At 41.1% G+C, this 13,859-nt stretch overlaps 1 protein-coding gene across 14 annotated transcripts in view; it reads right to left on the bottom strand.

Annotated features, from left to right (window-relative positions):
* The window catches only part of SIPA1L1 (signal induced proliferation associated 1 like 1), a 408,737-nt gene that overhangs the window by 216,316 nt on the left and 178,562 nt on the right, over positions 1–13,859 (bottom strand). The window contains exon 1 of one of the 14 annotated variants that reach the window (XM_050797321.1): positions 3,102–6,213. The exons of the other annotated variants lie outside the window; for them this stretch is intronic. The gene's annotated coding sequence lies outside the window, so the exon portion shown is untranslated. Of the gene's footprint in view, positions 1–3,101; positions 6,214–13,859 lie in introns of those variants that run through there. 14 annotated transcript variants of the gene reach the window in all.

The following is a 13,859-nucleotide window of genomic DNA, read 5'->3' on the forward strand; positions in this document are numbered from 1 at the left end:
AGGCACCCAGGGGAAGGTAATTGAATCATGGGGGCTGGTCTTTCCCATGCTATTATCATGATAGTGAATAAGTCTCAAGAGATCTGATGAGTTTATCAGGAGTTGCCACTTTTGCTTCTTCCACGTTTTCTCTTGCTGCCATCATGTAAGAAGTGCTTTTTGCCTCCTGCCATGATTCTGAGGCCTCCCCAGCCATGTAGAACTGCAAGTCCAATTAAACCTCTTTTTATTCCCAGTCCTAGGTATGTCTTTATCAGCAGTACGAAAACGGACTAATACACAGTGTCTTGCCACGTTGCCCAGACTGGTGCCGAACTCCTGAGCTCAAGCGATCTGCCAGCGTCAGCCTCCCAAAGTGCTGGGATTACAGGCGTGAACCATTACATCCAACGAGACATTTTAAAAACTCGACAAATTCCAATCAATGGTGCCAATACTAGTAACAAAAAGTAAAGAAAAAGAAAAAAACTTGACAAGCTGACTATATGTGAAGTTCACATGAAAAATCAAAAAGCCCAAGAAAGATCAAGATACTACACATGAAGACAACAGTAATGAGAGGATCTGCCATACCAACTATTAATTATAACACAGTAAGACTTCCAGGTTAATGGAGAAAGGATGAATTTTTAATAATGGTACTTGTAAATGTGTTCAGCATGTGGAGGGAAATTAAACTGGATTCCTGTTCTACTCTCTATATAAAATAAATCCCAACTTAACTAAAGACTTGCATGTAAAAAATAAAATGCAAAAAAAATTTTTTTTTGAGACGGTCTCCCTCTGTTGCCCAGGCTGGAGTGCAGTAGTGTGATCTTGGCTCACTGCAACCTCCGCCTCCCAGGCTCAAGCAATCTTTCCACCTCAGCTTCCCAAGTAACTGAAACTACAGGTGTGAGCTATCAAACCTAATTTTTGTATTTTTTGTAAAGATGAAGTTTTGCCATGTTGCCCAGGCTGTTCTCTAACTCCTGTTCACTCGCCTCAGCCTCCTGAAGAGCAGGGATTACAGGAGTGAGCCACCATGTCCATTCAGCCACTGCAGCCGGCCTTGTTCCATGTTAAAATAAAAAACTTCTGTTCATTAAAGGATACCGTGAAGAAAATAAAAAGACAAGCCACAAATTAAAAATAACATCATCAACAAAATATAAGTATCCAGAGTGAATAACTCTTATAAATGTATAAGATAAACACTCCAAGAGAAAAATATATAAAAGTTAGAAAATACAAAAAGTCCTTCAATACAAAAAATGATGTTCAGTTTCCTTCCTTAGTAATTAGGAAAATATAAATGAAAATCACCTTTCAACACTACTAGCTTGACTAAATTTAAAAAGTCAAACAATGTCAAGGATGTGGCAAAGATGTGGGGCAATGGAAACATTCAGATGCTCTGGTGGGAACGTGCATTGGTACAATCACTTTGAAAGACAGTCAAGATGTTAGGTAGACAGATGGTACGGCATATCCTACCATCCAGCAATTTCACTCTTAAATTTATGTTCACTGAGAGACGTGTCGCCCAGAGACATGCAATTGTTTATAACCACAGAAAACTGCAAACAACTCAAATTCCAAAAGTAAAATAAGAAAACAGAATGTGGTTTTGTTTGCAGGAAAATCAGTGAACCATGATGTTAAATGCATCAAGTGAATAAACTCAAGGGGACAATGTCCCTCAGCATCTATGCTGAAACAAATCTGTAATAAACCAAGAAATTTTTTAAATTACATTACAAGCTTACTGAAGGCTGGGTCGGTATCACTTAATAGTCATTAAAAGCTTCCCAAAAGTTTTGTACTAGGTATTCTAGATGTTTCCAAGACATATACAATTATGTCCCCCAAGATATAATAACATGATCCCCCAGTTTTGAAAATGATAGTGAGTCCATGGCACACATTAAACAAGATAAAACAAAACCATAGATGTCATTTTTATTTATAGAAAGTACTTACATTCCCAAAGTTCAATTAAAACTCTTGAGAAAGCACCTTTTTTAAAAGAAAAAAAAAGTGTTTGTTTGTTTGTTTGTTTTGAGACAAGTCTCGTTCTGTTGCCCCAGCTGGAGTGCAGTGATGAGACCTCGGCTCACTGCAACCTCCACCTCTCGGGTTCAAGCAATTCTCCTGCCTCAGCCTCCCGAGTAGTTGGGATTACAGGCGCCCGCCACCACACCGGGCTAAATTTTTTATTTTCAGTAGAGATGGGGTTTTGCCATGTTGTCCAGGCTGGTCTCAAACTCCTCACCTCAAGCGATCCGCCTGCCTCAGCCTCCCAAAGTGCTGGGATTACAGGTGTGAGCCACCACACCCAGCCAAAAAAAAAAAGGTATTTAAAAAAAAAGCAAGTCTCACACTTATAATCCCAACAATTTGGGAGGCTGAGGCAGGAGGACTGCTTGAGCCCAGCCTGGGCAATACAGGGAGACCTCATCTCTACAAAAAATTTTAAAATTAGCCAAGCATGATGACATATGCCTGTAGTCTCAGTTACTCAGGAGGCTGAGGTGGGAGGATTACTTGAGCCCAGAAGATCAAGGCTCTAGTGAGCTATGATGGTGTCACTGCACTCCAGCCTGGGCAGCAAAGCAAGACCCTGTCTCAAAAAAAAAAAAAAAAAAAGGTTAATAAAAAATTCTGCTATTTTATTAGTCAGCTACAGGGACAGGTGAGATTGTTTCTCTTAGGCTCAGATCAAGTAGACTATCAATTCATTAAATATATATGTATTTAAGAACAGCATAATTTCAACCAAAATAATTGAACTCTTTAAATCAATATAACTGGATTTTAAAACAAAACCAAAAACCACCTCACATGAGCAGAATGCTTAGAGTTCTATCCATGATGCCTCCGATTTCAGTCAGCACTGGTGTCAGCATTGCCAAGCTGACCTGATCCAAGTTAGAGGGAGGTGCACTTAGAGGCCTAGTAACCACCCTTAAAGCAAAGGGTTCTTTATACCACTTAAAGTCAACACATTTTAACAGTTTGAAAACATCATAAAGTACACAGTTAAATGTGGCATCAACGATAACTATCTACTTCTCTTGGGTTTAAATGCTATATAATAGGTCGGGCATGGTGGCTCATACCTGTAATCGCAGCACTTTGGGAGGCTGAGGAGGGCGTATCACTTGAGATCAGGAGCTCAAGACCAGCCTGGCCATCAGGAGCTCAAGACCAGCCTGGCCAACATGGCAAAACCCCGTCTCTACTAAACAACAACAACAAAAAATTAGCTGGGCATGGTGACATGTGCGTGTAGTACCAGCTACTTGGGAGGCTGAGACAGGAGAATGGCTTGAATCCAAGAGGTTTAAGTTGCTGAGATCGTGCCACTGCACTAGAGCCTGGGCGACAGAGTAAGACTATGTCTCAAAAAAAAGAAATGTCACATAATAATGTTCAGAATTTAGAATATTATGGACCACATTATATGGATGCCAGTATTTACAAAATCTTTAAAACAGATGGTAAGTTACATAGAGACATCAAGTGACAGTTCTAGCTGATTCAGCTCTATTTCACTGTTTGCTTTCTAACAGCACTATTTCAAAATGAGCAATTCCATAGCCCATAGAAGAGATTTTCATTTTAAGTAGAGGTGACATCTTTACTTATGTAAGAAGCAATTATACAGGTTAACAGAAGAAGTGAATTGCTACAGAATACACTAGAGATATATTTCAGCAAACCATTAGTTTTCATTCTCAAGGGTATGTACTAAGTGTATCAGCTTAGCAGTCATTGAATTTATTAAGCCGTAATTTTGCTACACGAATTCTCCATTCTCTCCTTCACAGCACTCTGAATAAATCAGAAAGCAATGTTTGCTTTCCTCTCTACAGTAACAACTGTGTATTTGGCCTGAATTCTAAATAATCAGGTTCTTTATGAAATTTTTGGAATTTAGCCAACATACAGATCTTTTCACTAAACATAAGCATGAAGGAAACAGGCTCAAATCATAACTTTCACATTTAACTACTCAAAATGGGGGAGGACAGCCTCCTCAGACAAGCAGGATAAACATCCACAGAACTCCCCATCACCATACATGCTCTCCTGTCACTAAAAATAGAAATGTTTTTGAGAACTTGAAGCACAAACATTCATTTGGATGTTTGATGACATCAGCATCTATAGACTAAAATCTATTGATATAATCCTTAGCACACGGTGTCTTTTACACTGGCTGAGAGCACACTAGGTATGATGGTTAGTTTTATATGTTAATGTGGAGAGTCTATAGCACTCAGTTACTTAATAGAATGCTAATCTAGGTGTTGCTGTGAAGGTATTCTGTAGAAGGGACTAAGATCTACCACCAATTGCTTTAAGAGAAGAAGATTATCCTCCACAATGTGGGTGGGCCTCATCAGAGTGTCAGAGACGGCAGCTAGTCAGACACAAACAGGGCAGGACTGGGCCCTCCACACCGCATCGGGAAAGGTAGGCAGCCATCAGGTGGTGGACAGGCAGTTGTCACACTGCCTCACTAAAATAATAGGTCACAGCCAGCACCAGGGAAAGATAGGCTCCCTATAGATAGGAAACACCTGAAACTGGTGGTCAGCAGCTTCCTAGTAAGTTCTCAAGGGGTGGGCGAATAACCTCAAGCATGCGCATTACGAGGCAAAATGGCAGAGGATGAATTTCTAGGGACATTCTGCGGTAAGGGAAGAATGCCTCAGGCAAGCGTATGTACAACTCCAGTAAACACATTGCACATGCTCCACTCCAAGTGATATTGGGCCACTTCCAAGTGCACTTTCCTTCCTTTTGTTCCCGCTCTAAAGCTTTTTAATAAACTTTCACTCCTGCTCTAAAACTTGCCTCAGTCTCTTCTTCCGCCTTACGCCCCTCAGTCAAATTCTTTCTTCTGAGGAGGCAAGAACTGAGGTTGCTGCAGACCCATATAGATTCGCCGCCGGTAATGAAAGGCCTTTAGAGCAACAGCGGAGGACTCCCAAGGAAGAAGTTGTGTGTCATGACTGCAGCATCAACATCTGCGAGTTTCTAGCCTGCCCTACAGATTTCTAACTTGCCATCCCTAACTGGCATCCCTAAATGGCTTACTCGCCAATTTCTTTCTAGAAATCAGTCAGTCAGGCCAGTCTCAGTAGCCTACTCCTGTAACCCCTGTCCTTTGGGAAGCCTAGGTGGATCACTAGAACTTGGGTGTTTGAGACCAGCCTAGGCAACATAGCAAGACCCCGTTTCTACAGAAAAATTTAAAAATTAGCTAGGCACGGTGGCACGTGCCTTTAGTCCCAGCTACTTGGGAGGCTGCGGTAGGAGAATGAATCCCTTGAGCCCAGGAATTTGAGGTTACAGTGAGCTAACACTGCACCACTGCACGCAAGCCTGGGCAACAGAGCAAGACCCTGCCTCTAAAACAAAACAAAACAAAAATCAGTCAATATTTATTTCAATGTCCGTCTCTCTCTTTGCACATATAAATATATTCGTATTTATAAACACACATTCTGGAGAACCTTGACTGATACACTAGGTAAAAAGAAACACTATGTTTCTTCTACATACACCAACAAATTCCAACATCAAATCATCAAATAGGGAATGCGGAGTTCCACAACAACCAAGTGTCCAATTCTTGGCAGACACCAAGACACCAACCAGATTGTCTTACAGTTCAATTCTATGGTGACACTGTCTACCTGGAGTTGGCTATTGATGAAGAATGCCAAACTCTGTAAAATACTTGAAAATATTATTCTGAACCAAATATGAGTGACCATGGCCTGAGGCATGGTCTCAGGAGGTCTTGAGAATATGTGCCCAAGGTGGTTGGGGTTCAGCTTAGTTTTAGGGCGACATGAAACATCAGTTGATACACGTAAGGTATACATTGGTTCCATCTGGAAAGGTGGGACAATTTGAGGGGGTTGGAGGAAGTGGGTCTCAGGTGGAGTTAAAGTGTGATTGGCAATTGGTTGAAGGAGTTATTATCTAAAGACCTGAAATAAACAGAAAGGAATGTCTGAGTTAAGATAAGGGGCTAAGGAGACAAAGGTTCTTATCACACAGATGAAGTCTCATAGGTGGCCGCCCAGAGAGACAATTGATGATCAGACCTTTAAAAGGTGCTAGACTCTCAGCTAATGTCTTCAGGATTGGGAGGGCCTGGAAGGGGAAAGATCTAGTTAACAGAGATTCTTTATAGATGCACATTCGCACCCTTCCCACCCCTTCCCTACACACACACAAGATGGCATTGCAGAGCCATGTCAAAATATGGCAAAGAACTTTTTTTCTTTTTTTTTTTGAGACAGAGTCTCACTCTGCTGCCAGGCTGGAGTGCAGTGGCGCGATCTCGGCTCACTGTAACCTCTGCCACCTGGGTTCAAGAGATTCTCCTGCCTCAGCCTCCCGAGTAGCTGGGATTACAGGCACGTGCAACCACGCCCGGCTAATTTTTGTATTTTTAGTAGAGACGGGGTTTCACCGTGTTAGCCAGGATGGTCTCGCTCTCCTGACTTCGTGAAAGAACATATTTTAACGTAAAATATTTCCATTTCCTCCTTTATCTGTCATGTGATGTTATGCCAGAGTCAGGCTGGTTAAGTAAAACCCAGCTGGTGAGATTTTATGGTTTATAGAGAGTGATTCCCCAGACCCCTATAGGAATTTGGGCAAGAGACAAAAAGTTCAGAGTTTAGTCCCCATAGCTTAGATCCCACAAGACTGTTCCTACTTCAGATGCTAACCGCCAAGTCCAGGCCTCAGGTACTTCTTACCTACAGAAAATAAATTGCATGGGAGGTGGTAAGGGAGTTTCCCATGACCCCCTCCTTGAGTTTGAGAATTTCCTAGAAGGACTCACAAAACTCCAGAAAACAGGTACTTCCGTTCACCAGTTTGTTACAAAGATACAAGTGAGGAACAACCAAATGGAAGATGCATAGCGTGGGGTAAGGGAGGAGGCAAGCCTTCTCAGGGCACAGCACCTACATATGTTCACCAACCCAGAAGCTCTCTGAGGCTATCCTTTTAGACAGTGTTCCGGAAAACTCTCTAGACCTCTGGCCCATCTTTCCTCCATGGAGCTCATGGGATGGGACTGAAAGTTCCAAACCTCTACTCACATGATTGATTACCCGGGAAACCAGTCCCCATTCTAAAGCGGTTCAGGGGCTTTCAACCACTGGTCATCGTATTAATATACAAAAAGACACTCTTATCACTCCTGAGAGGTCAAGAGTTTTCAAAGCTCTTGTGTCAAGAACCAGGGACTAAGACCAAATACTGTAACAAAAGATGCTCCTGCCAGGAGCAATGGCTCACGCCTGTAATCCCAACACTTTGGGACGCAAAAGCGGGCAGATTGCTTGAGCCCAGGAGTTCGGGATCAGCCTGGGCAACAAAGTGAGAACCCCATCTCTGCAAAAAAAAATCAAAAATTTAGCCAGCCATGGTGGCCCACGCCTATAGTCTCAGCTACTAGGGAGGCTGAGGCGGGAGAATTGCTTGAGTCCAGAAGGTAGAGGCAGCAGTGAGCCATGTTCACACCGCTCTACTACAGCCTGGGCAACAGTGAGACCCTGTCTCAAAAGGAAACGGGGGAAAAAAATGTGCCTATCATTCCCTATCAGTCAAGAAGTTTTAGAAGTTTTGGAGGTTTTAGATCTATGCCAGGAACCCCCGGGTCAGAGACTAAATATATACTTCTTATGTCACACTAGGCAACATGGGAAACACTGAGTTTTAAAGGTTTCTAAAGTCATACAAGGAAAAAGGCACTTCAATTCACCTGGGGAATAAAGGCATCCACTGTTTACTGAAAGACCATACATGACTGAACTAATCCCCAACTAACTAAAAGAAAAGTGGATCAATGGTAAGTGTACTACACTCTCTGTATGAAAAACATTTCAGGAGAAGACAGGGGAACATCAGCTCTGATGTGGGATCTGGGGAAAGGGGAGGAGGGCTGGAAGAAAATCAGGCAAACTGAAACGGAACGCCACACCTGAGCTGAGCTGCCAAGGCCCGTACTTATTCAACCAGTCATTTTAAGCAAATAATGTTTCAGGACTATGTCCCAGGTGTTTTACTTTGACTGTCTCATCTGATTGGTTCATACCAACATTAACTGGCACATACTACCATTATCCATAATTTTCAGGAGGTATGGAGGAGCTAAAGACATAATTCACACAAGGTGACACAGCTATCAAGTGGTACTGGGCCTTGATTTGAGTTACTGAGCTATATGCACCCCTGGCAGTAATTCCCAGGTAAAACAATAGCGCAAAAACATTCTATGCCAGATAATCTTCTGAGCAATGTCACAGACATATTGAAAGTAAATGGTATATTATGTTTGAGATTTGTACATAAAAAAAGGTGATTAGGCCAGGCGCAGTGGCTCACACCTGTAATCCCAGCATTTTGGGAGGCCGAGCTGGGTGGATCACCTGAGGTCATGAGTTTGAGACCAGCCCAGCCAACATAATGAAACCCCATCTCTGCTAAAAATACAAAAAATTAGCTGGGCGTGGTGGCGGGCACCTATAATCCCAGCTACTTGGGAGGCTGAGGCAGGAGAATTGCTTGAACCTGGGCGGTGGAGGTTGCCGTGAGCCAAGATCGTGCCACTGCACTCCAACCTGGGCAACAAGAGTGAAACTCCAAAAAGAAAAAAAAGAAAAAAGAAAAAAGAAAAGAAAAGGGGATTAGGGGAACTAGCATAAACAGCAGAAACAGAACTAGCATAAGCAGAAACAGAAATGCAACCTGTATAAGGAGAAAAGAGTTTTGGTTCAAAGTTGCCAAGAACTGTTAAATACAATTTACGGGAGGCCACTGTTTTGAACTAAGCTTCTGCATTAGGCTCCAGCAGGCCAAATCAAAGTGGAGGCACTTGTGTCAAGTTGAAACTTTAAGAACAGATAAATCCCAAACAGGCCAGTGTTTCCAAAAAAAAACCCAGGAGATTCACAGAAACCAATTCGAAAGAGCCCAGTCAACCTGAACTGGCATGATACAGAAGTTCCTGTCTCTTCTGCTTTAACCCTTACAAGAAGAGTAACCTGAAATAACCTGATGTTAACAAATCTGCTCTCTTATATTGTACTGTTTGCTTGAGCTTTCTTTCTTTCTTTTTTTTTTTTGAGACGGAGTTTTGCTCTTGTTGCCCAGGCTAGAGTGTAATGGCGCGATCTTGGCTCACCGCAACCTCTGCCTCCCAGGTTCAAGCAATTCTCCTGCCTCAGTCTCCCTAGTAGCTGGGATTACAGGCGCCCGCCACCACGCTCAGCTAATTTTTTGTATTTTTAGTAGAGACAGGGTTTCACTGTTGGCCAGGCTGGTCTAGAACTCCTGACCTCAGGCAATCCACCGGCCTTAGCCTCCCAAAGTGCTGGGATTACAGGCGTGAGCCACCGTGCCCAGCTTGTCTCCTTGATCTTGCTCAAGCTACCTTACAAAAAAACAACTGTTCTGCCATGCACAATGGAGCTCCAAATTTGTAGACATAATGCTTCCCAGTTCATGAATAAAAACCAATTAGATGTTCAAATTTGTTGAAAGATTTTGTTTTTATTTATTTATTTATTTATTTATTTGAGACGGAGTCTCACTCTGTCGCCCAGGCTGGAGTGCAGTGGCCGGATCTCAGCTCACTGCAAGCTCCGCCTCCCGGGTTTACGCCATTCTCCTGCCTCAGCCTCCCGAGTAGCTGGGACTACAGGCACCCGCAACCACGCCTGGCTAGTTTTTTGTATTTTTTAGTAGAGACGGAGTTTCACCATGTTAGCCAGGATGGTCTCAATCTCCTGACCTCGTGATCCGCCCGTCTTGGCCTCCCAAAGTGCTGGGATTACAGGCTTGAGCCACCGCGCCTGGCCTAAGATTTTGTTTTTAAATACAACCTACAAATTTACCTTTTTTCCATCCTATCTCAACCTAATAGGAAAATAAAAACACAAATTCATGAAGTACAGGAAATCCCAATACAGATGATACCAGCAGACCAGACCAGTGAGAAATTCTGAGAAACAGAAAGCATATGGAAACAGCATGAGGACAAACCCCATAGGGCCAAGAGAACTGTAACTCCTTACAAGATGGACCTTCAAATAAATTTTCCTAGCAGAATCCAGGAATAACTAACAACGTCAGCTGATTCTGGGAGAAGCAGCAGGCCTTGGATGGTGAGCCAGGGAATTAAAACCCTCACATCTTACAGGAAAATCTACCCTACCCAACAGGGTACACTCACCATGGCTTCTGTAATAAGAGCCTACATGCACTACCAGGTGAATAAGAGTCTTTACAATAAAGCTGAATTCAACTTTTTAGTTCTAACACTTACTACAAATAAATCTATGACAATCGCTACTCATTCCATGAAAATCAGCAACATGGAAAGGAGTATTGAACTCAAGAATACCTAAAAAAAAAAAGCCATACAAAAAAACAAAGACTATGTTTTTTAAAGTATAATAAATTCAAGGAAAGAAATTTATGGAAATTCATGAAATTCAAGGAAACATGATATGCATAAAAAGAAAAAATAAAACTTTTTGGTTAAAACATAATTATTGAGAAATAAAAGTATGCAGGGTGATTCAGCATCAGCTCCTAGAAGTCCGTGGATGGCTTCTCTACCCTGGACGCCATCCCCAGTGGACATACTGTATTCTAATATCTTCTCTCTTTCTAAAATCACTTCTTCGGCTTACTCTTTGGCTTATAAACATGTACAAACTTCCTTTAAATTAGAAAAAGCCTTTCCCATGACCCAGATCCCTTTTCCAAATAAAAAAGTAATGAGGTGAGGAGGTGTTAAAAAGCTGAATGGATGGTTTCACTATTACATGAACAAAGAAACAAGAGAAAAATGGGGAGGGATAGTTAATAACATACCAAACTTAAAGTGTCACCTTTACTGGAGGAGATCATAAATTAAGAGCCTGTATATAGAACTTTGTCCATGGGCGTATTTTCCTTGGCCCGTGGAATGTTTTACAGAAATTCAATCCCACTTTTAAAAATCATGTATTTAAAATGAAAATACAGATTAACAGCTTCTCTTGAAAAACTGGTAGATCTGATAGCTTTGAGGCCACATTCCCAAATAGCACTGGTGGCTGGAGCCAAATAGCCAGCATGAAACCTGAATTCTCCTCCCCTCTCTCCAAGGTTCCCAAGACTGTCTTCCTCACCTCGAGCTTATGCTGGCTACCATCTATCGTCCCACTTGCCCTCTTTTTTTCTTACAGTAGAAAAATATTTTCTCTTACCCCAAGGCCTGCTTTTACTCATTGCCATTGTCGGCCAGGTCCCTGCAGGCACTTAAGTTTGTGAGTCTGCTGCAGAATGATGGAGTCAAGAGAGGAGGTGAAAACACAGACCTCTGGCTGGTAAGAGAAGTCTGACAGGGCTAGAGTTATGGCTTTAGGGGAGCTTGATATATGTTAAAATGAAAGAAGATTGAGCTCACAAAAAATAATATATTAAAAGGAAATGGCAATAATGAAGGAACTTTAGGAAATAACCATAATTCAAGTCAGTACGAGAAACTGAAAGGTAGGTAAGTAAGTAACAGTAAGGGAAAGGAAGTACAAGGAGTGAGATGGTCAAGACAGATTTCAAAATGAGTTAAATTGATGGTGCACAGATTACAGCAAAAATTAATTCAGTTGTGACACTCCAGCCGTAGAAAGAGATCGTGGTCCACTGTAAAGTAATCTACTTAACAACCAAATTCAAGTCTAAACTACCCACGAAACTGAACTACATATCAATTGATTTAAGGTTAACACAGAAAGATGAGTGTCTTAATTACTGTCAATGTAAATGTTGTATCAATGTCTTGGAAGACATTTTTCATTGACCAGAATTAACATATGACAAGTTTTATCTTACATGTTAAAAGCACTTTCAAATGAAACGAACAGGCAGGAAAAACAAATTAGGCACAAATCAACAACAAAATTTCCCTCCAACTGCGGCACTGTGTGACAGTACATTGTGCTGTCATAATAACAAAAACAGTCAGTTAATCAAGTGAAAAAGTTACCAAGTCTTCCTCTAAATTTTTATGTCATGAGGAAAGCAAAAGGCCCATTTAACCTAGAAGATAAGAATTTAAGGCATTACACCACAAAAGTTATCACTGTGAATAAGCATAATCTCTCTGCACATTTGGCTTAAAAACAACATCATTTAGAAATTCTACAATATAAAATAGGTATCTCTGCTATGGCTTTTGTATTAGACTACAAAACAGGCCAGGCAAGGTGGCTCACGCCTGTAATCCTGGCACTTTGGGAGACTGAGGTGGGTGGAACACTTGAGCCCAGGAGTTCCAGACCACCCTGGGCAACATGATGAGACCCTGTGTCAAAGAAGAAAAAAAGGGAAAAAAAATAGATTACAAGATAGATAAATGTGAGATATAATATGGAGAGAATTCATAGGGAAATATAAATTCAATATTAAACGTAAAAATACCCTTATTAATAAAAAAACAAACATTAAAGCAAAAATGAAGTACCATCATTGTACAACTACTTAATTAGCAAAATAATATTTTGTACATTTGGCCGGGCACGGTGGCTCACACCTGGAATCCCAGCATTTTGGGAGGTCGAGGTGGGTGGATCGCCTAAGGTCAAGAGTTCGAGACATGCCTGGCCAACATGGTGAAACCCTGTCTCTACCAAAAATACAAAAATTAGCCAGGCAAGGTGGCATTCACCTATAATCCCAGCTATTTGGGAGGCTGAGGCATGAGAATCACTTGAACTCGTGAGACAGAGCTCGCAGTGAGCTGAGATCGTGCCACTGCACTCCAGCCTAGGCAAAAAGAGCAAAACTCTGCCTCAAAAAAAAAAAAAAAAAGTATTTGCTTGGACAAGTAATTAATAGCACTCCTAGAAAAGGATCTTATGTAAATAATACAACAGAAGCAAAAGGTTATAGGAACAAATATACATTCTACTACAATGTTTTTGAAGCAAAACACAATCTGGAAACAAGTCAATTATCCAACAACAGACATACATAGAAAATTATGGTGCAACAAAACTATAACCTATAATTTTTTGTTCTTTCATGTGAGAATAATGGGACAACATGTGCAAACCTGGAAAAATAACTGATACTACGTTAAGGTGGAAAATAGAATACAGGATGTATCCCTTATCTAAAATGCTTGGGACCAGAAGCATTTCAGAATTTATGTTTTTGTGGGGGAAGGGGGTATATCTGCATATCCATAATGAGATAGCTTAAGGATGGGACACAAGTTTAAATATGAAAATTCATTTGTTTCATATACACCTTATACACATAGCCTGAAGCTAATTTCATACAACATTTTCAATAATTTTGTGCACAAAAGTTTGTGTACACTGAAACATCAATGAAGCGCAAACTGTCACATCAGGTCAGGTGTAGAAATTTCCACTTGTGGCGTCATGTTGGTGCTCAGAAAGTTTTAAATTTTAAAGCACTTCAAATTTCCGATTTTGGGATTAGAGATGTTCAACTTGTAATATACCTACCAAGATTAAAAGTACAGGAGGTAAAGAATGAAAAGCTAGGCCAAGACAAAGATGGAAAAACTCAAAGTTCAAATAAGTATTATATTGGAGTGATACATTTATGGAGCATTTTATATTTCAATATTATTTTAATAATAGAGTAGATAAAAAAATAAAATCTAGGCATCATGGGATAACAAGATTGGCACAGAGACGAAAAACTATAGCGACAGTGCTAAAAAAAGAGGAAAGAGAGAGCTGTGAGATACCAGTGTCAGACAGCAATAACGATAAGTTTTGACAAATGAGCTAAAAAGAGGTCGCCAGCTTCAG

Source organism: Macaca thibetana, chromosome 7 (genome assembly GCF_024542745.1).
Source record: "Macaca thibetana thibetana isolate TM-01 chromosome 7, ASM2454274v1, whole genome shotgun sequence".
Lineage (NCBI taxonomy): Eukaryota > Metazoa > Chordata > Mammalia > Primates > Cercopithecidae > Macaca > Macaca thibetana.